This window comes from Mytilus galloprovincialis, chromosome 1 (genome assembly GCF_965363235.1).
Source record: "Mytilus galloprovincialis chromosome 1, xbMytGall1.hap1.1, whole genome shotgun sequence".
NCBI classification, from domain to species: domain Eukaryota; kingdom Metazoa; phylum Mollusca; class Bivalvia; order Mytilida; family Mytilidae; genus Mytilus; species Mytilus galloprovincialis.
This window is the reverse complement of record NC_134838.1, coordinates 43,673,293-43,697,073: the sequence shown is the minus strand read 5'-3', so window position 1 is coordinate 43,697,073 and position 23,781 is coordinate 43,673,293. Positions and strand designations below refer to the sequence as shown.

Sequence of the window (23,781 nt, the reverse complement as noted above, 5' to 3'; positions counted from 1 at the left end):
ATCTTGTACACTAAGACATGTAAGAGGTATCGCAAACTTTAAAAGAAAAAAAAAGAAACAAAATTGATCAGATAATGAAGTATATGAATTTATGAATATAAAAAGTCGATAAATGCAGTCGGAAAAGAATAAAGACAAAACCCCTTTAACTGTTCACTGAAACATTGTGTTTACTTAAATCTTTTAGAAAGTTAACGAAACAACAAAAAAAAATATAAAAAGAAAATCTTTGATCAACTTTCAGATTCGACGAATAAAAAAACCTCAAGAATATTGGAAAATACTAAAATCACTAGAAAACAAAAATACAGATGGAGAGGAAGATTTAAAAGAAATGTTAAAGTAAAGTGAAAGCACAATTAAATATTTCCAAAATCAATGAAAATTTTCAAAAATAAATAATGATTTTCCAACTAAAATTGAGCAAAAGCTGAAAAATATTGAAAATACTATTTCTTTTAACCCGGAGACAGACAGTCCTATTACTTGCTATGAAATTAAATCTATTATGAAAAACTTAAAAAATGGAAAAGCTAGCGGTCCAGATAGTGTGTTGATTGAGGTAATTAAATTTAGTAACTACAAAAGCATATATTATGCTAAACTAAACTAAAAACAGGATACTATCCAACTTCATGGAATTCTGCATACATAACTTTAGTACATAAATCTGGTGAAAAATGTAATCCAAGCAATTACAGAGGAATTATTTTAATCAATTTAATTAGCAGTATCTTAAATCAAAGAATGATTAAAACTATGGAAAAAAAGGAGATGGTCCAGTAAGACCCCTTTTTGGCCCCAAAATATAGCAGTTTTACAAAATTTGTTAAATTGTAAACTTTTAGTTATTTATTGGACAGTAGAATGCTTCTGCTACATAAATATGAGCTGTTTTTGACAATACAATGCACATATATCGGGTACTAGCACAATAAAGTCATGCTAAATTACTGAAATCTTCACAATTCAATCATTTTAGTAAAATTTTAGACGGTTTTCGTGTAAAACGGAAGTGGCCGCATCCATGTTCATCCTTAATATTGAAATGTAAGTTGCATTTTATGATAATACATAACATATATAAATGTTAAGGATACGGCCACTTTCATTTTTGACAAAAAACACCTGAAAAGTGACATTTTTCGGCGTATTTGGTAGATTTTTCATATTTGAGCTTGAATCGGATCGTTGTTAATGACGAAATCAGTTAAAATCTTTCACATAAACTACTTGATTCAAATGAAAAATGAAATAGCCACTTAAGTGTTTAAAAAGTGGTCAAAATCTTTCGTCAGATGAACCTGAAATTTGAGGCCAAAATCGGTCCTTACCGGACCTACTCCTTTAACGAATGCCTAGTTTGGATTTATAGTTAATCATAGAACAGCAAACAATGTATTTATCCTTAAAACTTTCATTAATAAATATTTCATAAAAAGAAGAAAACTTTATGTCTGTTTTGTATATCTGAAAAAGGCTTTTGATTCCCTTTGGAGAATTGGAATGCTTTATAAATTAGTTAAAATGAGTGTGGGAAAACATATGTTTGAAATAATAAAATAACAGTTTATTCATACTGAAGCATTTTAAAAATATAATGACAAACATTCTAGATTTTTTCCATTGACCGAGAAGTTAACCAAGGGAACACTATTAGTCCTACACTCTTCAATTTATTTATTAATGACATACATGTAGTTGAAAATGTTGACCATAAAGGTTCAAAACCCGTGAGAATATTAAATTCTGATACCTGAGTCTTTTGTTTGCCGATGACCTTATCATTTTATCCGAAAGTTAAGAAGTCTTCAAAATAGCTTAAAATGAATAACTAAAAAACAAAAAAAATATCATTGAACAAAGAACTACAAAACTGGAACCATACCTTGTAAGGTTCAACAATGAAAAAATAGATAACGTTACTGAATATAAATTTTTGGGCACTCTGATAAAAAATAATGGAAATCTAAATGCAAGTTTAACAGATTTAGCCAAAAAAGCTAGGAAAGCTCTGTTTTCAATAAAATCACATGCAGCCTTTTTGGGAAATTTCCCTGTTAATGTATCCTGTAATCTTTTTGATTCTCTTATTAAACCAATTTAACTTATAATGCAGAAATATCATGCATGGATACATATCAATCTCATTATAGAGCAAAAAGCAGATTTAATCCAAAAACAAAGATATAGATAATTTCCAATATTTGGATAAGACTCCTTTTCATGTTAATTTCTGTAAATATATTCTAGGTACTTAAAACATCTGCTAATTTAGGTGTTAAAGTTGAACTTGGTAGACAACCAATAGAAAAATATATAAAAACACAAGCAATTTGTTATTAGGCTAGGTTAAATACTGAAAACATAAACCCATTACTAAAAGAAAGCTATACATTAAGCAACACCTGGATTCACACTTGGTCCACTTTTATCAAAGATTCTACACAGGAAATGAATATTGATATACAAAAAAAAGTTTCCTGTCAAATTATGGAACAAGTAAAAAAAACCTAAAGACTTAGATTAAGAATGTTACAAGCAACTTTTATTCAGAATTAATGGAAATTAGAACATATTCACCCCTTCTCGTCCAATGAAAAGTCAGTTTTTTGCCCACTAATTTGCATAGTACATGGTTTTCCATGCACTATGAAATGCTATACATGAATAACTTTTCATTGTCAGTTAATTATGGAAGTGAACTCTTAATAGCTGCACTAACAAAGTGTACAATCCCTAAGGCATTTTCCTTGGGATCAAAGATGAAGGAGCAAAGATTAAAATAAAAACATTTTAAATTTTGCAAAATTTCATGCATTTTCTAATGGTACACATAAATAGAATACACAAAAACAAAAACGGGTAAGGATAGATAAAATGATATTTATTTAATTCAGTATGGCATGGTATTGGTTGCAAAACTTCGATATTTTTCATTTAAATGCAATATTTTATATTTAATTGGTATATTCCTTCATTTAAATTGTATATTTTTTCATTTGAATGGTATATTTTTCATTTGAATGGTATATTTTTTCATTTAGATGCAATATGTTTTATTTAAATGGTATAATTTTTCATTGAAATGGTATATTTATTCATTTAAATGGTATATTTTTTCATTTAAATGCAAAATTTTTGATTCAAATGGTATAATTTTTTTTCATTCAAATGGTATAATTTTTCATTCAAATGGTATAATTTTCATTCAAATGCAATATTTTTTATTCAATTGGTATAAATGTCATTTGAATGCAATATTTTTTTATTCAATTGGTATAATAGTTTATTTTTATTGATATCCAATAATTGCATCATGGGAAATTGTTTGACGCCTTAAGGTCAAATTTGCAACAACGTTTGTGATTGGTCGGTATTTATTTGGAATTTCTCCCCTTTCTTTCTAAACTTGAGTGACCAAGAATTAAAGAACGCGTCAGAATATCGCCCCTCTCACTAAATTTGGCGTTCGTGCGAGTTCATACACTGGCTATTAATGACAATAATGGCCAGGTAAAGCAAAAAATGCGAGTGACAAGTAATAATAATTAATTTGACACACAACTTGTTCATGGATAGAAACAGATGCCTGCGTGCATTGCAAAAACATTTCCAATAAAAACCCTTTCTGAAGAAACTCCCCTACAGTCTACACATAGAAATAAAAACAAATATACATAGCTAGCCCCCCTCTCCCCCTCTAAGTCATGATACATGTAATAGATAAGTCATAATTTGTAAATGTAAACCATTATAGGTCAAAGTACGGTCTTCAACACGGAGCCTTGGCTCAAACCGAACAGAAAGCTATAAAGGGCTCCAAAAATGACTAGTGTAAAACCATTTAAAGTCTAATCTATTTTAAAAAAAAGTATACTTTCATATATATCTATATACAATAAAAGTTTTTGAAAAGTGGCCCGAACGTTGTGACCTTCGAAATTTTTCAATAGAAATACTAGTTATGACCAGAAGATTTTAATAAAACAGCCAGTGCAGGACTCCTACGAACGCCATATTTAGTTAGAGGGGAGATATTCTGAAGCGGTTTTTTTAATTATTGGTCACCCATGTTTAGAAAGTGAGGGGAGAAATCCAAACAATTATCGACCAATCACAAACGTTGTTGCAAATTTGACCTTAAGACGTCAAAGACTTTCCCATAATGCAATTATTGCATATAAATAAAAAAAAAACTATTATACCAATTGAATGAAAAATATTGCATGCAAATGATTTTTTATACTAATTGAATAAAAAATATTGCATTTGAACGAAAATTCTATCATTTGAATGAAAAATTATACCATTTGAATAAAAAATATTGCATTTAAATGAAAAAATATACCATTTAAATGAAAAATTATACAATTTGAATAAAAAATATTGCATCTAAATGAAAAAAATATACCATTTAAATGAAGAAATATACCAATTAAATATAAAATATTGCATTTAAATATAAAATATCGAATTTTTGCAACCAATACCATGCCATAATTCATATACCTTACATTTGAGGGAATTGTTTTCCTTTTCTTTCAAAAAAACACAATGCCAGACTGCTGCTATGTAAAGCAAAGGATTGTTTTCGGAGAAACACAATACATTTAAATTTATCAATAAAAAGTAAGCATTTTATGTGAATGGTCTGAATTCAAATATTCATACAGAGAGTTATATATTTATAAAAAAATCTAATTTCAAAAAGGGGAAAATTTATATAACATTGTGTTGCTTTTTAAGATCAAAATAATCTAAAGATATATAAGTATTAAATTTTACCTGAAGCAGAAGAAAAAAAAATATCCTACACAAACTATGTCAGTGCTATTGCATTTCATCCATTGAAATGATCATAACCTATGTTTTATAATTAGTTCATTATAAAAAGTTAACTTTTATTTAGGTTTGAAAGGATAGTTTTGTAAGGTCACTCGAAAGTATGAATATGTTCTAAATTGGTCAGATAATACTTGGTCATGTTTAATAAGGATGTTCTTATCCCAAGCATAAAAACTTGTTTGCAATAGCATTAATTGTTCTAAATAATAAGGATGTTCTTATCCCAAGCATAAAAACTTGTTTGCAATAGCATTAATTGTTCTATATAATAAGGATGTTCTTATCCCAAGCATAAAAATTTGTTTGCAATAGCATTAATTGTTCTAAATAATAAGGATGTTCTTATCCCAAGCATAAAAACTTGTTTGCAATAGCATTAATTGTTCTATATAATAAGGATGTTCTTATCCCAAGCATAAAAACTAAGCCGTATTTGACACAACCTTTTTCAACTTTTGATCTTCAGTACTGTACAACTTTGAACTTTTTTTCGCTTCCGATCTTTTATATCTGGGCGTCACTGGTGAGTCTTGTGTGGACGAGGCGCGTTTTTGGCGTATTAAAATTTTAAACCTGATGCTTTTTGTTATTCATTAATCATGTGTTTCTTTGTCTAATACGTTTTCCTATTTATTTGTATTGTAGTCCTGTAATATTATGTTGTCATTTCTATGTTATATTTAACATTGCCATTAAAGTGCGAGGTTTGGCATGCCACAAAACCAGGTTCAACCCACCATTTTTTCCTTTAAAAATGTCCTGTACCAAGTCAGGAATATGGCCATTGTTATATTATAGTTTGTTTCTGTGTGTGTTACAATTTAACGTTGCGTCGTTTGTTTTCTCTTATTTTTGAGTGTAAATTGACATTGCGATAAGACGTGTCACGGTACTTGTCTATCCCAAATTCATGTATTTGGTTTTGATGTTATACTTGTTATTCTCGTGGGATTTTGTCTGATGCTTGGTCCGTTTCTGTGTGTGTTAGTTACATTGTAGTGTTGTGTCGTTGTTCTCCTCTTATATTTATGCGTTTCCCTCAGTTTTAGTTTGTTACCCCGATTTTGTTTTTTGTCCACGGATTTATGAGTTTGAACAGCGGTATACTACTGTTGCCTTTATTTATGAAGATTTAAGCCCTCGGCTTCGCCTTGGGCTTAAATCTTCATAAAACATGACCAAGTAATGTCTAACCTGTAAATAAAATAAACAGTTTAAACGAAAATAACATTTTTTTTTTCTTTACAAAAAAAAGTCAAACAAGACCAAGAATTTTATCTAAGATTTCCAAATTTTGAAACTAGACGTTTATTTACAAAAATTAGAATTAGTGACCATAATTTACTCAAAGAGAAGGGTAGATATCTAAAAATACCTCGAGACAATTATGGAAAGCCGACGGGGTCGAAATTCTTACTTTGTAACTTGTCAATTTGTTACTTGTAACTGTGTGATTTGTCAATTTGTATATTGATGTTTTGTAACTTGTCGATTCGTTAAGTGTCGATTTGAAAATTGTCAATTTGTATATATTGATGTTTTGTAACATGTCGAGTCGTAAATTGTCAATTTGTATATTGATTTTTTTTAACATATGTCGATTCGTAAATTGTCAATTTGTATATTGATTTTTTGTAACTTGTCGATTCGTAAATTGTCAATTTGTATATTGATGTTTTGTAACTTGTCGATTCGTTAAATGTCAATGTGTGAAATGTCAATGTGTAAACTGTCATCGTTCAAATTGTATTATGCTAACGATCATTATGACGACAGATGGCGCTCGGTTTCTTCTTCGGTGTATAAGTCTCCTATAAGTATACTTTAAATCAATTATGTACAGCACTAACATATAAAAGAAAACAAATAGATAAATACATTGTTTGTTTTATATAGCATGTATAACAGGGACTCGGTTTTATATAGAGGTGACCCCGAATAAACATGTGTGTTTACTGTACTGGTTACCGAGCCTGGGATGGGGTGTGTCACTTCCTGTATTAAGGTATATAGATGTGTCGCTAGAACGGCCTTCCTTGTAAACTTCTCAAAAATATTACTGTCTCTTGGCAGGAAATGTCTACTTAATATTTAACTTGGTCAAATAAAACTAAATACATGAAATATAAGACGGTGCTGGAAAATTTATTCTAATATTGACAATAGCTCGTCCAAAAAGAACACTGAATTGCTGCCAAGGGCCCGATTTAACAATTATCAGTCAAGAAATGTTGTGAAAAAACATGCAGATAAAAAACTACACAAAGTGTTTTGAGATCTCAACGAACAAAATACTTCAATATTCCAACTCATTTTTCGTAAAAACAGTATTCGAATGGAACCACCTTGAAGAAACAGTAGTGCGCACACCGAGCGTTGACAGCCGTCCAGAAACTGCTCTCGTGCATCGTCAATACATCGACGGCTCTCTCTCTACCGGGGTTAAACATTTTTTTTTTTATATCTTAACCCCCACCCACTAATACTCCCACTTTTAATTTTAACCAAAGTGACGCCCTATCCCTTTGACTTGTCAGAGAAAAGATCTTGCCACTTTGCCATTTGCATGATAGAGGCAATTATCTCCAATATGCTAGCTTACAATAATTTTATTAATCCACGAAAATATTTGCACATAATTTGGGCTTCGGCCCAGGGGTATCTATTGAGTCATTTTTAGAGTAAAATGGTAGCCTGGGATTCCGACTGACTGCAGAAGGGCCAGGTGGAAAACAACCTGGTTTCAATTGGATATTTGGATTATATTGTTACGAATTCATGGCAAATGCTTTTTGTTTTATATGACATGCAAATTTTGAAAAAAAATAGCTTTATTGATTAACATCGTGAATCATTGCGGTTAATTAACGATCCGATCGACAAAATATTAGATTTGGTAAGTTTGACGGGCTATAAGGAGGTGTGTCATTGGGTGGGGTTCATATCGGGAGTACTGGGCGTAAAGCAGCTGTTGAGATCGAGGGACTCGTGAATATTTCGGTCTTTTTGGTTCTAAATTTTTATAGAACGGAAATCTGGAAGCAACAATTCTTAAGCTTCTTGACCAGAAAAATTCAGTAGGCATGTCATGATATTAATATATATATGTCAGCTCTTTCGCCTCCTGTCAGAATAAAATGGTCCGATTATAGCATTTTAGGATTAATAGAAATCGTTTATAACTAGTACCTGGGTTTTCCAGTAATGATGTAGCTTTTATAGCCGATTATATATGGTATACTAATGTTTTCTCATTGTTGTAGGCCGTATGATGCCTATACTTGCTTACATCGACTTTATTTGAACTTCGCTTTGGTGGATAGTTGTCTCATTGGCAATCATACGGTTTATTACCACATCTCCTTGTTGTATTAATTAACCTGAATAATCCAGTCGTTATATTCCACTGATCAATGATTATTTTATTTACCTCGCAATTAGGAGAGATCGATTACGTCGAGGGACTGAACTAGTAGGGATGTATTTTTTTATATAGTTTCTGTTCTCGAACGAAAGTCCACATCAGTAAACAAAATAAAACTGGGATCCTGTTAACATGATGCCTTTGCTGGTTTGCTTTCTTTTAGACGCATTTGCTGTAATTAATTGATTAAAATTACTCAGGTATATATTCCTTATGGAGGAGCTCCTACTTACAGGAGGCTTATACACCGAAAATGAAACCGAGCGCCACCTGTCGTCATAATGATCGTTAGCATAATACAACGATGACATTTAACACATCGACATTTCACACATTGACATTTAACGAATCGACAAGTTACAAAACATCAAATGAATATACAAATTGACAATTTACGAATCGACAAGTTACAAAACATCAATATCCAAATTGACAAATCACACAGTTACAAGTTACAAATTGACAAGTTACGAAGTAAGAATTTTGACCCCGTTGGCTTTCCATAGACAATAGAACATGTCCAACTTGTAAAACATTAGAAGATGAAAATCACTTTCTTCTCTACTGTCAAATTGATCATGTATTACGTATAAAACTTTCTGATGACATGGCAATAGATAATTCTATGTTTCAAAATCAGTCTGAACCTGAAAAGATAGCAGTCCTACTAAATCCTTCAAATATAAACCAAGTGAAAACACAGGTTCCTTTATAAAACAGTCTTTAGAGTTAAGGACAGGGGACTCTTAGTTATTTTTACTTGTATATTATATATAATATATTATATGTTATTCAGGTCTCAGACAGGGTATATACTGTGACATTCCCGGCTTAGAGTTTATAAGCCCTAAGCCGGGAATGTCACAGTATATACCCTGTCTGAGACCTGAATTACACATATATTACGGATTACCCTTGACTTAATGTTATTTTCCAGTGCAGGTATTTGTTGACAACACATATATTGAAAAACCCAACCTGATATGTTCGGCATACGTGATGGATTTTCTAATTTGCTATGAATATAATTTTATCGCGTATGTAATAATTTATAATAACACTTTTAACATTAAATTTAAGTATTAAAAGTGTAAAATGCGTGATTTTGTATCAAAAATGTATTATTGACTGAAGCACGTCATTATTTTCCCTCTGTGAGCCTCTGACAGTCTGATAGGTTTTGACTACGTCACATAGTAACCGGTGTTATGATGACGTTTTTGAGGTTCCAATTGGGGATAAAAACGTTGTATATACCCCGGCAGTTTCCTGAATATATACTGACATCTCTGTGTTGTTATCCAATCACAAACCTCGACACATTTGTAATCCGTAATATATATATATGTGTGTGTGTGTGTGTTCAACCCAGTTATTTTATTGTTATTGTTACTTTTGTTTATGTCACAAGTCTAATTTTACTTATATGACAATAAAGAATTGATAATATAAAAAATCTAACTAATTAAATTTAGATTTATTACGTAATGACGGCACACATATAAACCATAGAGGAAGCACTACAGTAGACAAAAAGAAAATTTGCTAGTTTATCAAGATATTTCAAGAATTGTATGTCAAATGCGGACGCTAAAAATACAAGAAAGCTAGTGCAACAAGATAAGAGACTGTTAAACAAATATTGATATTTTCAATAACATGTTAAAATTCTTGCAAAATACAATTAAAAGTACACAGAAAGAACATTGAACACAATGTTCTTAATACATTATTTACATACATGTACATGTAATATAGCAATTAGGGACTTGCACACAGTCAAAACATTATATATGGACCTGTTAGATTATATTGACACTCGGACTTTGTTCTCGGTCAATTAATCTGAACAGGGGTAATGGTTTGGAGTCATAAAACTTTGCTAAGTGCTCGGAGAACAAATCATGCTCGAAACATGAAATCCTACTTTTTGTTTGGTTGATTATTGAGTATGAGTACAAAAAACTGACTTGAAAGTTTTATGACTTCAAGGTCAGATATAACCTATTGACCTCGTCCAAAGTCCATAATTGATAGATATCAGTTCTAACTTGATACCAGTTTACTCTTTACAATTCTAATCTGTCTCCATTTGCAGGAGTTAACAGATGTTATTAGCCTGAGTTATAGTACAGAAGAAACAAACAGTGGTTGGGCCAGAGAGAATACTGCAGAGAAAGCAACGGAACTGTACAATTACAAGAGACTACAAAGTCTTCATTCATTACTCATGTTAGTTGCTGGCAAAAACAACAAGAAGAATATTGATATTCAAAAATTTTCGATGGTAAGAAAATGATTTTAGTGTAAGATAATTCATAATAAAAAGTAGTGGATTCGTAAACGATAATCAACGAGCGGAGTCATAAAATTTAGATGCAGTACCTAAATTAAAAAACAAAAAAATGTTTCAAATTAAAACGAAAATGCAGAATTCAACGAAAAAAAAAAAATTTTAAAAGCGAAATATCGATATGATTAAACCTTACATACTTTGAGATTATTATGCATTTAATTTATAGACTGCTTAATTAAAACAAATGATGAGTAGCGTCGGAACAAAGCAGGTAATTTGAAGTGAGTGATCTGTAGCAATCTGTATTCCCCATGACAATATTGATTTCAATAATATCTAACAAATTGATAAGAAACCAAGAACATATTACGATTTTGAATTAACAGTTTCGATAACAAACTGTTTAAAACTTGTGTTAATATTGTTATTATAGATGTTGGAGGCGCTTGAGACACTTGCCAGTGTATACATCAAGCTTGTTTCTGATGGTTGTGTACTTTTTACTAAATGGCAGGCAACTTTCTACTGTGATGTAAACAGACCAATATGCGTCTTTTTGACTTTCGGACAGGGTAGTGACGCCAAAACATTGAAGGGACAAACTGGCAGTGCAGACAATGATGCTGAATTTATAATTCAGAAAACAGCAAATTTTCTGGAGGAATGCCATGAGAGGTGGATAAGTTACATAAGTGAAAAAAGAGACAAATTCTACTGGCTGAATTATTTCACAAGTGATCAGATTGTTTTTCTGCAACAAGATCTTGTAAAGGTGAATGATTTACAAGATCATTCTGTGTTGAAATATCCAATGTTGTCAACTATTAAACAGGACTGTAACAAAGAGAATCTTCTGATAGCTCTGTGCAAGGCTAAATTTGATGTTGAAACTGCGCAAAAGAAAATCTTGAACGACGCAACACAAAGTGCGAATGGATTGCAAAATGATGCCGAGGAAAAGGAACAAAACACATCTTTTATCAAAATGCTTACAGACCATGGATATCCGATTGCTGTAGCAAGAGAAGCCTTACAACAATGTGGTGAAGATCTTGAAGAAGGTTGTAGCTTATTTTTTTTAACAACACAACTTTTCATTGCGTATAAAAGCTTTATACTGATACGTATATACTAGCACTGTGATAGCAATTCTGAAACTCATTTTTAAGGTAAATGTTGGAAATACATTAATGTATCTTTATCAGTCAAAATTAGAAATTTACCATTAACACGTAGCAGCAGTTATATCTTTATTGATTCAAAGTTATTATAATCATTGCGAGTATATGTTTTTGCTTATAGAAAACTGCATAAATCCTCCTCCTCCTCCTCCTCCTCCTCCTCCTCCTCCTCATCATCATCATCAGTTTTTCTCGTTTGAATTGAATTAACTGTCATGGCCGTGTCCTATTAACGCTTATGATATTAATACGATTTGTTAGTGCTCATTCTTGACCGTACGGTGCCCTATTATAATTGTTATCTGGTCCCCAGTGGAGAGTTGTCTCGCTAGCAATAATGTTCTTACTGTTATATCAATACTGCCTTATTCTATTTATATATACTCCCAAAGTCAGGAGTATCTAGTCTCGTGGTTGTCGTTGGCTGATTTTTATCATATTGATTTTCATTTATTGTTTTGTCCTAAAGCAGACAGTTGTTAATCTGTTCATTTTCGTTTACATTGCTCCAAATGTTATAGCCACTTAGTGGTCGGTCAAATAGTTTTAACAATCTGGTCAATTGTGAAATAATTCAGCCAGTAGAATTTATAATTCATTTTTTTTTTGGAAGGGGGTTTAAGTCTCTTGAATTAATCAAATATGATTGCAGCTTTAATTACTAAATGATTGTAGGATTTTAATGTAAGTACCATCATGTTCCGGAAAAAAACTGCAATCGAAATAATAATGACTTAAAAACACTTTCTTTCTTTCATGAGGAATACTGTATCTATGCTATAATAAATGTGAACACAAAGATATATAATAAACCATCAAGGACTTGTAATGTTTATTTATTATCTCATTGTGAATACATTTCGTACAAGAATCATGACAAAACGATTTAACCAAAAACCTCTTTATGCAACTAAGTGGGAAGAAGAAAAAAATAACACCATGACCATTCATATTCGGACGTGTAGGTGAAAGGGATGTGAGAAAACTTTCAACAATACATGCATCTTGTCATTGTAGTTTTAAGATAGTCATAGATAAACATAAAACTAGAAATAAATATTGGAAGGGACACTATTGGGACTCTAATGGACAGGAGTATCTTGTTTGAATGACACGAAGCAGTATAATTTATGTCAATACATCTATTCATATTTTCCTATTAATGGTAAACAACGATATTTCGCAATAGTTATAGTTTAAACCGTTTGTATAATCAAAAACACATATACAAATCCAAGTAAAGAGATTTAAGCAATGTAAAGATAAATTGTGTGGATTTAGAACGGGAGTGTAAACGGGATTTTTAACTTAAATTACTAACTTAAACAAATCCTACTTGTGCAGTTGTTTTGTATATAAAAAAAATTAAATTTCAAATATCCTCCAGTTTAAAAAAAAAGAAAATATGAAGACCCATTGATGGCCATCGGCTGTTGTCTGCTCTATGGTCGGGTTGTTGTCGCTTTGACACATTCCCCATTTCCTTTCTCAATTTTATTTACAACATACATGTAATTAATAGGGTATCATTAACAGATGCCCCGGTAACTTTAGTTGATTTAGCATCATCGTTTTCCCCGTTTACGTTTAACGCATCAGCCGGCGGGCCACCCGATCAGTTATATTATACCAATGGAATAATATGAAAACAAAAAGCCAGAGAAAATCATGACCTTGTGCAATGCTGAAATAAAATGTTCAATTAGACCTGTAGATAGCTTTAAGCTATGATCTGTCATTTCAGATTTTCAAATTGGATGTTTTTATAAATGCAAAATGGACCATAGAAACTAGTACATTAATGTTTCTTGAGTATGCATTGGTAGTCAGAACAATTTGCATTCATTGTATTACAGCAAATAAATATCATTTCACACTGTCACGGGCGTTTTTACGAAGGTTATTATTTGTTTTAGCATTGATATGGTGTGATAAGCATGAAAGTGAAGAATGTGAGAGTATAGGAATTGAGATTGACGAAAAATTTGATGTTGAGTCATACAGAGAATATACAGGATGGATACAGTCTTCACATTCTATGATTTCGATGACAGCACAATTGATACATGGGCTTGGCCTGCAATCAGAGTAAATATGTATTATTGTCGTGTTTTCATCAATGAACATATTAGTTTTGTTTTGGTTGAAGCATGCAAATTTGTAAGACACATTGAACAATATACAAAGAAAACGATTTACATTCCAATATATTTCTTAAATACTGTACTTAATATACAGTATGCTAAATTTGTTAGTCTGAAGTGTTGATTTCGGGCTTAATTTCAGCTCACCTTGCTAGATATAGACAACATGATTTATTGCAAGCAATTGTCGTACATCGAGGTCGTCGTAAAAAAATATATGGAATAACATTTTCTCCTCTCATACCTTTGATTAAGGTACAACTTCGTTGAATTTGATCGAGAACAATTTGACTAAATTCAACTAAACTAAAGTTTGTAGTTCCTGGCAACCAACCAATAAAGTTTCAATTGCTTAAAATAAAATAAAATGTGAAGAGCAGATGCAAGTATGTGACTAATAAAAAGTTAAATATGACTGTAATTTGTCGCATTCCGAAATTTACATATTTGACCTAGATACGACAACCGTTCATGGCTGTTTAAATTCGCCCCTCTGAAAAAGCACAGTGCCAGCCGTTTGCTTCTTTACAGACAAAAAAAGGGAGGTTCATGGAAGAACCTACACAAACGCTTTAACACTTATACTTATCGGGCATATAAATGATCTTAGTTGACCTATTCAGAATCGAAATAGTTGATGCAAGCTACACTTTATTGCTCGGGCATAAATAATCACGAATATAATGCCTACGCATGTTAAAACTACAATAAAGTATAGCTTGCGTCAATAATTTCTTTAATTAACGATAACGTAACAGTCTATTAACTTGCATTGGATTTGATGCCCTACACTATTTATAATACCATTAATTTCATTCTTGTCGTTTATTTCAAATACATAATCTATAAAGAGAAACACTTATGAAAGAGATAAGACCAGCAGCATATATCCAATGATAAGAATGTCAATAACTAACAGACGGAGCATTGGCCCTAAAATAAAAATTTCCTTTTAACATTTAGCTCGCCTGACCTGAAACTTGACGTCCGTCATCGTTCATCCGTTTTTCGTCGTCGACCGTTAACATTTATAGAAATCTCCTCTGAAACTACTTGGCTAGATTTATTCAAATTGGCCACATACATAGTAAGGGTATCTTGTTTAAAAAAAAAATGTGTTCGACGCCCCCACCTGCCAATCAATACGACCGATATGGCTAACAATAGAACATAGGGATAAAATGCAGGTTTTGGCTTTAATCTCTAAAACTCAAGCAAACATACAATAATAGCGACCTCTTATTCATGAAAGGTTAGACTTTTCTGTCTACCAAACAGATTATTCATATAAGTGATATGTTTTTCGACACTTCTCCTCTTTAAGAATTATGTTTTCGTTTTCTTCAATATCAAATGAAAATTAATAAGTTATTGCTCATAACCTTTTATGTAACTTCCTTTTGAACTTTCAATTTTTATCAGAATACATTTTCGAAATTATAAAATGTCTAATGAGCTACATTTAGAAAAATTATGATTCGTTTTAACATTTATCTACGTTTCTTTTAGGGAACATGCATTTGAATTGCTTGAAACGGCGTTAAAAGAATTGTGGGATAAGTTTCTGAATTCAATATCATCAGGTGTTTCTGATTACCTTAGTATTGAACATCTTGGTTTGATTTTGGAAAGACTTGCTGAACAAGGTAAGCTGCTTTTATGTTATACGAATATCTATAATAATAAATGAACGAATTTTCTGGAAATTAAGGAAAACATGTTGCTTTAATTGAGATATAAATGTTTGTATAAATAATTGTAAAGATTGTACTCGCATAAACATTTCCAAAGTAAAGGACACATAAAGAACGAAGGGGGAGAGCATTGAAGGTCTAAACATTTTGAAATGTTTCCAAACTATAACTGATTTAAACTAAAATATTATATAAAACAAAGTGTAGTATTTCGAAAAATGTGAAGTTTTGTGAACAGTCAATCTATATTAATGGCCATACTAATAGTTCATGTCTAGACAACTAAACTGCTGATACAGTCGGGGAGACCTTCACCAGTAGTAGCATCAACCCAGGGTTACATATAAACTCAACAAAGATGCCCGAATTAAAATTTTGTACAACAGACAAGTGTTTCACCAATATATACTAATATATCACTCTGTTAAAATCAATAACAAGCCAAAGGGTATTTTTTATATAGAATGGCAAATCTTGTTTGGGGGTTAATGAACATGCGTAAACTTTATTTTGTTACACAAATATTGTCTGAAGCTTTTTCAGGTATTCATATCGCAAACATTTAAGTAGCAAAAATAATGAGTTTAAAAGAAAATTCAAAAAGGAAAGTCAGTAATCATGACAAAATAAAAAGCTTAAACAAATCAAACGAATGGAAACAACTGTACTATTTCTGACTTGTTACCGGATTTCCTGGTGTAGACAATGATATTTTTACCTAGTTTTAAAGCTACAGGTAGCTTAAACTCTCACTGATATGACAGTCGCATAGAATTCCATTGTAATGATAAACATGAGAAAGCAAAAACAATCATACATTATAGATAAAAACTATAAAACTCAAAACTAATTAAAAAAAAAGGCATATAGACACTATATATAATTTAATAGGCAAAACGGAGAAACAGGAATGCAAAAAAAAAAAAAACCCAAATCACAATAACTCAATAGGGGAATGTATAAATACCAAGTCATGCCAAAAGTATATTACCAAAAAATAACTAAATAACCAGTAAAATAGTTACCAAAGGTACCAGGATAACGGTTTAAATATACAAAGAGAAATAAAGATTCCATTGCACGTAACTAAGATGATAATACCTGAAAATTATACTTTAAGACCATGATATATTATATGTAAAGTTGATACGATAATGTCTTGGTATCTTCTGATGAACTTATATTTAGGAAAAGGACGAAACATTCTTTGACATAACGCTGTTTCATCGTCGTTTTGATCAGAAACAGGTGACGTTTTTTAAAAACTGAGTAGCTCTCGAATACCGAATGAGTTGAGAAACGTATATCCTATATGTAGTTGAAATTGGTATATTTCTGCTAAGGTGGGGGAATTTAAAAGTTCAAATTAAAATCTTCTTGATTGAATCTAGACATAGCTTTCCCGAATTGATATACTTTTAGCAGCAGTACTGAGTGGTGGTGACAACATTTTTTTTTATTTATCAGAAACAGTAACCATCGAAAGAAGTATATCCCAGTTCCTAAGACCAGGAGAACCAAATCTCATACTTTGTAATCAAAGTGAGTATCTCAAACTTAAAAAGGCTTTACCCCATTTTTATACGCCCGTCAAAATTTTGACGGGACGTATTATGGTATACAAATGTCCGGTGTCCGTCCGTCCGTCCGTCTGTCTGTTTGTCCGTCCGTCCGTCTGTCTGTCCGTCCGTCTGTCCGTCTGTCTGTCTGTCTGTCTGTCCGTCCGTCTGTCCGTCTGTCTGTCCTGCGTAAACATGTCGCACCGTAACTTGAGAACGACTTATCTAAATTTCATGAAACTTAATATAGTTGTTTTTTATGATGGTCAAATGATCTGTATACTTTTTTGTGAAAATAAGATTTAAACTTTTTGAGTTACTGCACTTTGTAACTAAAACAGGGGTGTGTTTTTTTCACATGTCGCACCGTATCTCAAAAACGATTCTTGATTATTGCTTAAAACTTTACACACTTCTTAGTTATATTAATCTTAATATCTGTATACTTTTTGGTGATGATTCAAAATTAGATTTTTAAGTTTTTGAGTATTTTGTAAAAAGGGGGAGGGGTTTTTACATGTCGTGCCGTATCTCAAAAACGATTTATGAATATTGCTTAAAACTTTACACACTTCTTTGTTATATTATTCTCAAGATCTGTATACTTTTTGGTGATGACTCAAAATTTTATTTTAGTAATATTTGTAAAAAAAAAACAGGTTGGGGGGGGGGGGGGGGGGGGGGGGAGTTTCACATGTGCCGCCGTGTCTCAAAAGCAATAAATGGTAATTGCTTAACACTTTCTCAGAAACTATTTATGATTATTGCATAAAACTTCCACACAAGACGTCGGGCGTATCATGCGCTCATGGCGCAGCTGTTTATTTGAAACAGGTAATTGAGCCTCTGTTATGTACAGCTCATAATTAATGTTATCCAGACATTTAAACAATAGAACGCATGAGAAATTATTTACATCATAGATCTTTTTAACATACTAACCTATTTTTTAACTAGGCAAGAACTCGTGTCTTTGCTGAAATATAATATATACATTGCTATAAGTAAAGATCCTTCCATTTTGATTTCGATATAATAGTTTTTTGAGGATTTGTTTTATGAAATTATTATAAATTAAGGAATGTATCACCCTCATGCAAAGCTCTGATTCCATTTACGGATTTGGCTATACTTTTTGGACCTTTTGGATTATAGCTCTTCCTCTTTTATATAAGCTTTGAATTTCAAATATTTTGGCCACGAGCATCACTGAAGAGACATGTATTGTCGAAATGCGCATCTGGTGCAAGAAAATTGGTACCGTTAATTTTATAAATACTAATATTACAACTGTTTAACAAACTTAACTTTTGATAACCTCTTAAGTTTTAAAAAATGTCTAGCGCATATTTGGTGTGAATGTTTTTGGCTAAACACAAATGTTTTCACACGTTTACCTGCTCGGAGGCCAATCAAACGATCAGAATATACTTTAATACAACGCAAATTAAGATTATAGTAGAATTGGAACCACCGCTGATTGACTTTAACAAAATTGAGCAGAATTAACTGGTCTGTTGTAAGTTGTTTATTGCTGAAGCCTATCGAGGGTAAAAATAATTTTGGGTAGAACAGACACTGCTGCGAGGACAATGAAATTGTTGGAACAATTGCTTTCTATGGCTGATGTATAACATAGTTGGATGTTTTTCTAATGACTAAGTTTAATATGCATGTTATTGGTAGTACCCTGCATTGACAAAGATATCAGAATGACACCCTGTTCACCAAATTATTGCCTCATTTTAATAATCATATCGATAGCTTACTGAAAGAACGGAAGCTATACACGATTTTAGATGTATTAAGCTTAATCAACAGGACATGTTTACTAAGTTGTTGCCGAAAAATGTATAAAACTTTTTGTATGTTACGTTGAATTGAAAGTTTCCTTTACAATAACATTAACGGTACCAAATTTTCCTGCACCAGATGCGCATTTCGATAATACATGTATCTTCGGTATCTTCGGTGATGCTCGTGGCCAAAATATTTGAAATCCAAAGCTTATATAAAAAAGGAAGAGCTATCATCCAAAAGGTCCAAAACGTATAGCCAAATCCGTGACAGGAATCAAAGCTTTGCGTGAGGGAGATACATTCCTTAATTCATAATAATTTCTAACATTTTGTAACAGCAAATTTTAATAACACAAAAAAATCCGTATTTTCATGCGAGTACCGAAGTACTGGCTACTGGGCTTGTGATACCCTCGGGGACTAACAGTCCACCAGCAGAGGCATCGACCCAGTAGTAGAAATAACATTAACGGTACCAATTTTCCTGCACCAGATGCGCATTTCGACAATACATGTCTCTTCAGTGATGCTCGTGGCCAAAATATTTGAAATCCAAAGCTTATATAAAAGAGGAAGAACTATAATCCAAAAGGTCCAAAAAGTATAGCCAAATCCGTGAAAGGAATCAGAGCTTTGCATGAAGGAGATACATTCCTTAATTTATAATAATTTCTAACATTTTGTAACAGCAAATTTTCATAACAAAAAAATCCGTTTTTTCATGCAAGTACCAAAGTACTGGCTACTGGGCTTGTGATACCCTTGGGGACTAACAGTCCACCAGCAGAGGCATCGACCCAGTGGTAGTAATAACATTAACAGTACCAATCTTCCAGCACCAGATGCGCATTTCGATATGAAATGTCTCTTCAGTGATGCTCGTGGCCAAAATATTTGAAATCCAAAGCTTATATAAAAGAGGAAGAGCTATAATCTAAAAGGTCCAAAAAGTATAGCCAAATCCGGGAAAGGAATCAGAGCTTTGCATGAGGGAGATACATTCCTTAATTTATAATAATTTCTAACATTTTGTAACAGCAAATTTTAATAACACAAAAAAATCCGTATTTTCATGCCAGTACCGAAGTACCGAAGTACTGGCTACTGGGATTGTGATACCCTCGGGGATACAAGGTAGAATGCATAGGGAAAAAATATTTTTATATCTTTTATTTTGCCTAAGATTTATAATTTATTCAAACATGTCGTAACTACTGACCTTTTTTCAAATGTATTGAAACTTTTGATCAGGAAAATTCCGATTATTAATAATAATATGGTTATTCTTAACTTCTAGTTGAGAGTTCATTTCAAACCAACAACTTAAATAATGAGATGAGGTTTACTAGATTTAAGTAATTATGAATTAACGAGCCTGTGTATAGTGGGATAACATTTCAAATGTAAAATAACAAACAAACAAAAATGGAACTGCAATGAATATTCAAAACGAAACTCTTTTATAAAATGGCGCAGGGTTTTCATAACAGCCTGGTTAACCGGATTTTTGTGACAAAAATGTCGGTTATTGATTTGGGGATGTACGGCGGGCGGCCGGGCGGTCTGGCAGTCGGGCGTGCGGGCGGGCGGCAATCAAAAGTTGTCCGTGCATTAACTCATGAACCGTTCAACCAAAGCTTTCAAAATTTTAATATGTTGTTACTGACAACTAAATGAAGGTCAAGTTTAATAATGGCGATTTTGACTTTTACCGTTGAGGAGTTATGGTTCTTGAAAGATTGAAAAATTGGGTTTCCAGTCGTGTCCATGTATTTACGCATGAACTGTTCTAACAAAGCTTCCCAAATTTTAATATGTTGTTACTGATGACAAAATGGAGGTCAAGTTCAATAATGACGATTTTGACTTGTACCGTTCAGGAGTTATGGGTCTTGAAATATTGAAAAATGGAGTTTCCAGTCGTGTCCGTGCATTTACACATGAACTGTTCTACCAAAGCTTCCCAAATTTGTTGTTACTGATGAAAAAATGGAGGTCAAGTTCAATAATGACGATTTTGACTTTTACCGTTCAGGAGTGATGGTTCTTGTAAGATTGAAAAATAGTGTTTCCAGTCGTGTCCGTGCATTTTCTCATGAACCATTCAACCAAAGCTTTTGAAATTTTTATATGTTGTTACTGATGACAAAATAGAGGTCAAGTTCAATATTGACGATTTTGACTTTTACCGTTTAGGAGTAATGGTTCTTCAAAGATTGTAAAATGGCGTTTCCATTCACGTTGTTGCATTTACTCATGAACCATTCAATCTAAGCTTTTCAAATTTTAATATGTTGATACTGATGACAAATTGGAGGTCAAATTTGATATTGACGATTTTCACTTGCACCAATGATCAGTAATGGTTATTGTGATATTGCTGCCAGGACACAAATAAATGTTAATAAATCCGGTTTGCTGTCGTTGTGACAGCTTCTTGTTTTAAATCTTTACTTCGGTAAGCTTTGCAACCTAGTTTGTAACTTGTTGTCGACTTTGCACAAATAATGTGACAGCATGCAAGACATATTGATGCTTATCCTACAACAGTAGCAACCTCAATGATTTTTTGAAAGCTTATATTTAAAAAAGTTGAACACCTGTTTTTTTTTATTTGTCTCGACTCATCATTTGCTACGGATAAGACACTGAAGGTAGGCTATTTCCTACGATAGTTACAAGTTTGTAATTGTGACAGTTTTAGAGGGTGACATCATTTACAAACAAAATTCTATGTTTTATGATGAAATTTTTGATAACTCAGCAGGTGTATGAGCATTCATAGATTGAAGTAATTTTACTTTGATTTCTCATTGACCTTTTTGTTGCATATAATTCCTAACTATATTGGAATTTTTGTTGTTCATTTGAGCTAGCTGTTGTAGAAAATAACCAGACTTAATTCCTAGATGTAAGTAGTGCTAAGTGTAAAACGAAAGCATACTTACAATCTTTATAGATCTATATTACCTTCAATCTTTACTAAAACTGTAAAGGCATGTTCTTTCCTTACATCAATTGATAGTTGTTTGAAATATCATAAGTAATTTATCGACTATATTCAGTGTATAGAATGTTTGTATGGACGTATTTTTTTTTATAGAATATTGAAAACATGGTTTAATTGCAAAGCTAAAATCTATCAATTTCGAGACTTAATGACTTTGATCTAAGCAATTACATTGACATTTGTTTGTTGCGTTTAACAAAAATATGAGAAAACCTGAATTAAAAACATGTTTGCAGAATATAAACATCTATCATCGTTCCATTTGTATTATCAAAACGGATATGTGTAGGAATAGTTATTAACTGAAAAGACAAAAGATAGTGAGAAAATGTAAAAAGTAAAGACAAGAGAGGCGAAAGATACCAGAAGGACATTCAGACTACTAAATCGAAAATAAACTGACAACGTCATGGCTAAAAAAGAAACATCAATATCATCGATACTACACACTGAACAACATAGAAAACTAAAGATTGAACAATACGAACCCGACTAAAAACGAAGAAGGCGTGATCGCAAGTGCTCCGGAACGGTACACAGTTCAAGTTCCACACGTCTTAATAAGTCTTATTCGGTAGGGAATATTCATGAAAAGGTACGGGATTGTAAAAACGACATTAGTAATATATCAGTGTGGTCTGTGAAACGGGTATTTATTAACGCTCGTGATGGCACCCTTAAGATTGACGAAAAGATTATTTCAACTCCCCATTTTGGAACTTTTGGTTTAATATCTTCCTTGTGAGCAGCAACCCCCTATCAAGAAAATGATGATAGGAAAGAAAAGCTTGATAATATTTTATCAATTTGGAGATCAATACTATACTCCGTATGCAGGCGTTGCTGGAATGTTGCTACATAAAAATGAAAAGTTAACAATTGGGAAGCTGTAATCTTCTCTCTTGTGGTTAAGTTTTATTTGCAATAGACCCTCATTGTCAATGTCTAGATGTAAGTCAACATAGTCTCATAGTCACCAAATATCTAATTATTTAGGGAGAGGACATCATCTATATAGCGGACAGGTAATTTAACGGATACCGTTAACTTCTTTTCTTTCACGATAAGAAGCTCCTATATGAAGTCAGATGAATAAAGAATAAGTTCGTCAAGAAGAGGGGCTTATTTGCTTCCAATTTCAATGCCGATTGTTTGTTGAAAAAAACGTCCACTAAAAAGATAGAATGCGCTAATAGGTTTCTTCTCTCTCTAGAGGTTGAGTTTGGGTAATATTTTGTGTTAAAGACATCAATTTGTGCTTTTGAATTGAAAAGTATTTAAAATTGCGTTTTTATGAGCAAAGAACAAAGATGATAATCAAGTCTTGTTTTATTTTATGATATAATTTTAGATGAGATATACAACACTATTTTATCAGTATATATGTATGAACATGGACCAAGAAAGGATATGCCTTTACCTCAGTCCGATGAGGTTTTACTTTGTACTCCAGACACAACATTAGATATGGTGGGTATTTTGTTTTCTGTTTCACTTGTGTTTATTCAATAAGATTGTTTTGATGTTTGATATTTATATTGTCTTTTCTAATACGATCTTTATCATTTATGTCAAATTATTATCTAATATGCCATTCTATTTTTGCTGTGTGGTATGTTCCATGATAAATGGTCTTATAAACTTAACTATGACACAATAAATCATACAATGACTTCAAAATATATAATCATATGCAGAATAAAATTAATTGAGACAAAAGGACGACTTCAAACTAGAATCTAAGACAAATGTAATGTTTTCAATTTTCTAATTTCAATTTCCGAAAAACGAGCACAAACATTCCAAATGCCTTATAGTATATTGTG

General features: G+C 32.1%; 1 pseudogene; it reads left to right on the top strand.

Moving 5' to 3' along the window:
* Positions 1-23,781, top strand: part of LOC143060957 (E3 ubiquitin-protein ligase rnf213-alpha-like) — a 198,751-nt pseudogene that overhangs the window by 20,164 nt on the left and 154,806 nt on the right.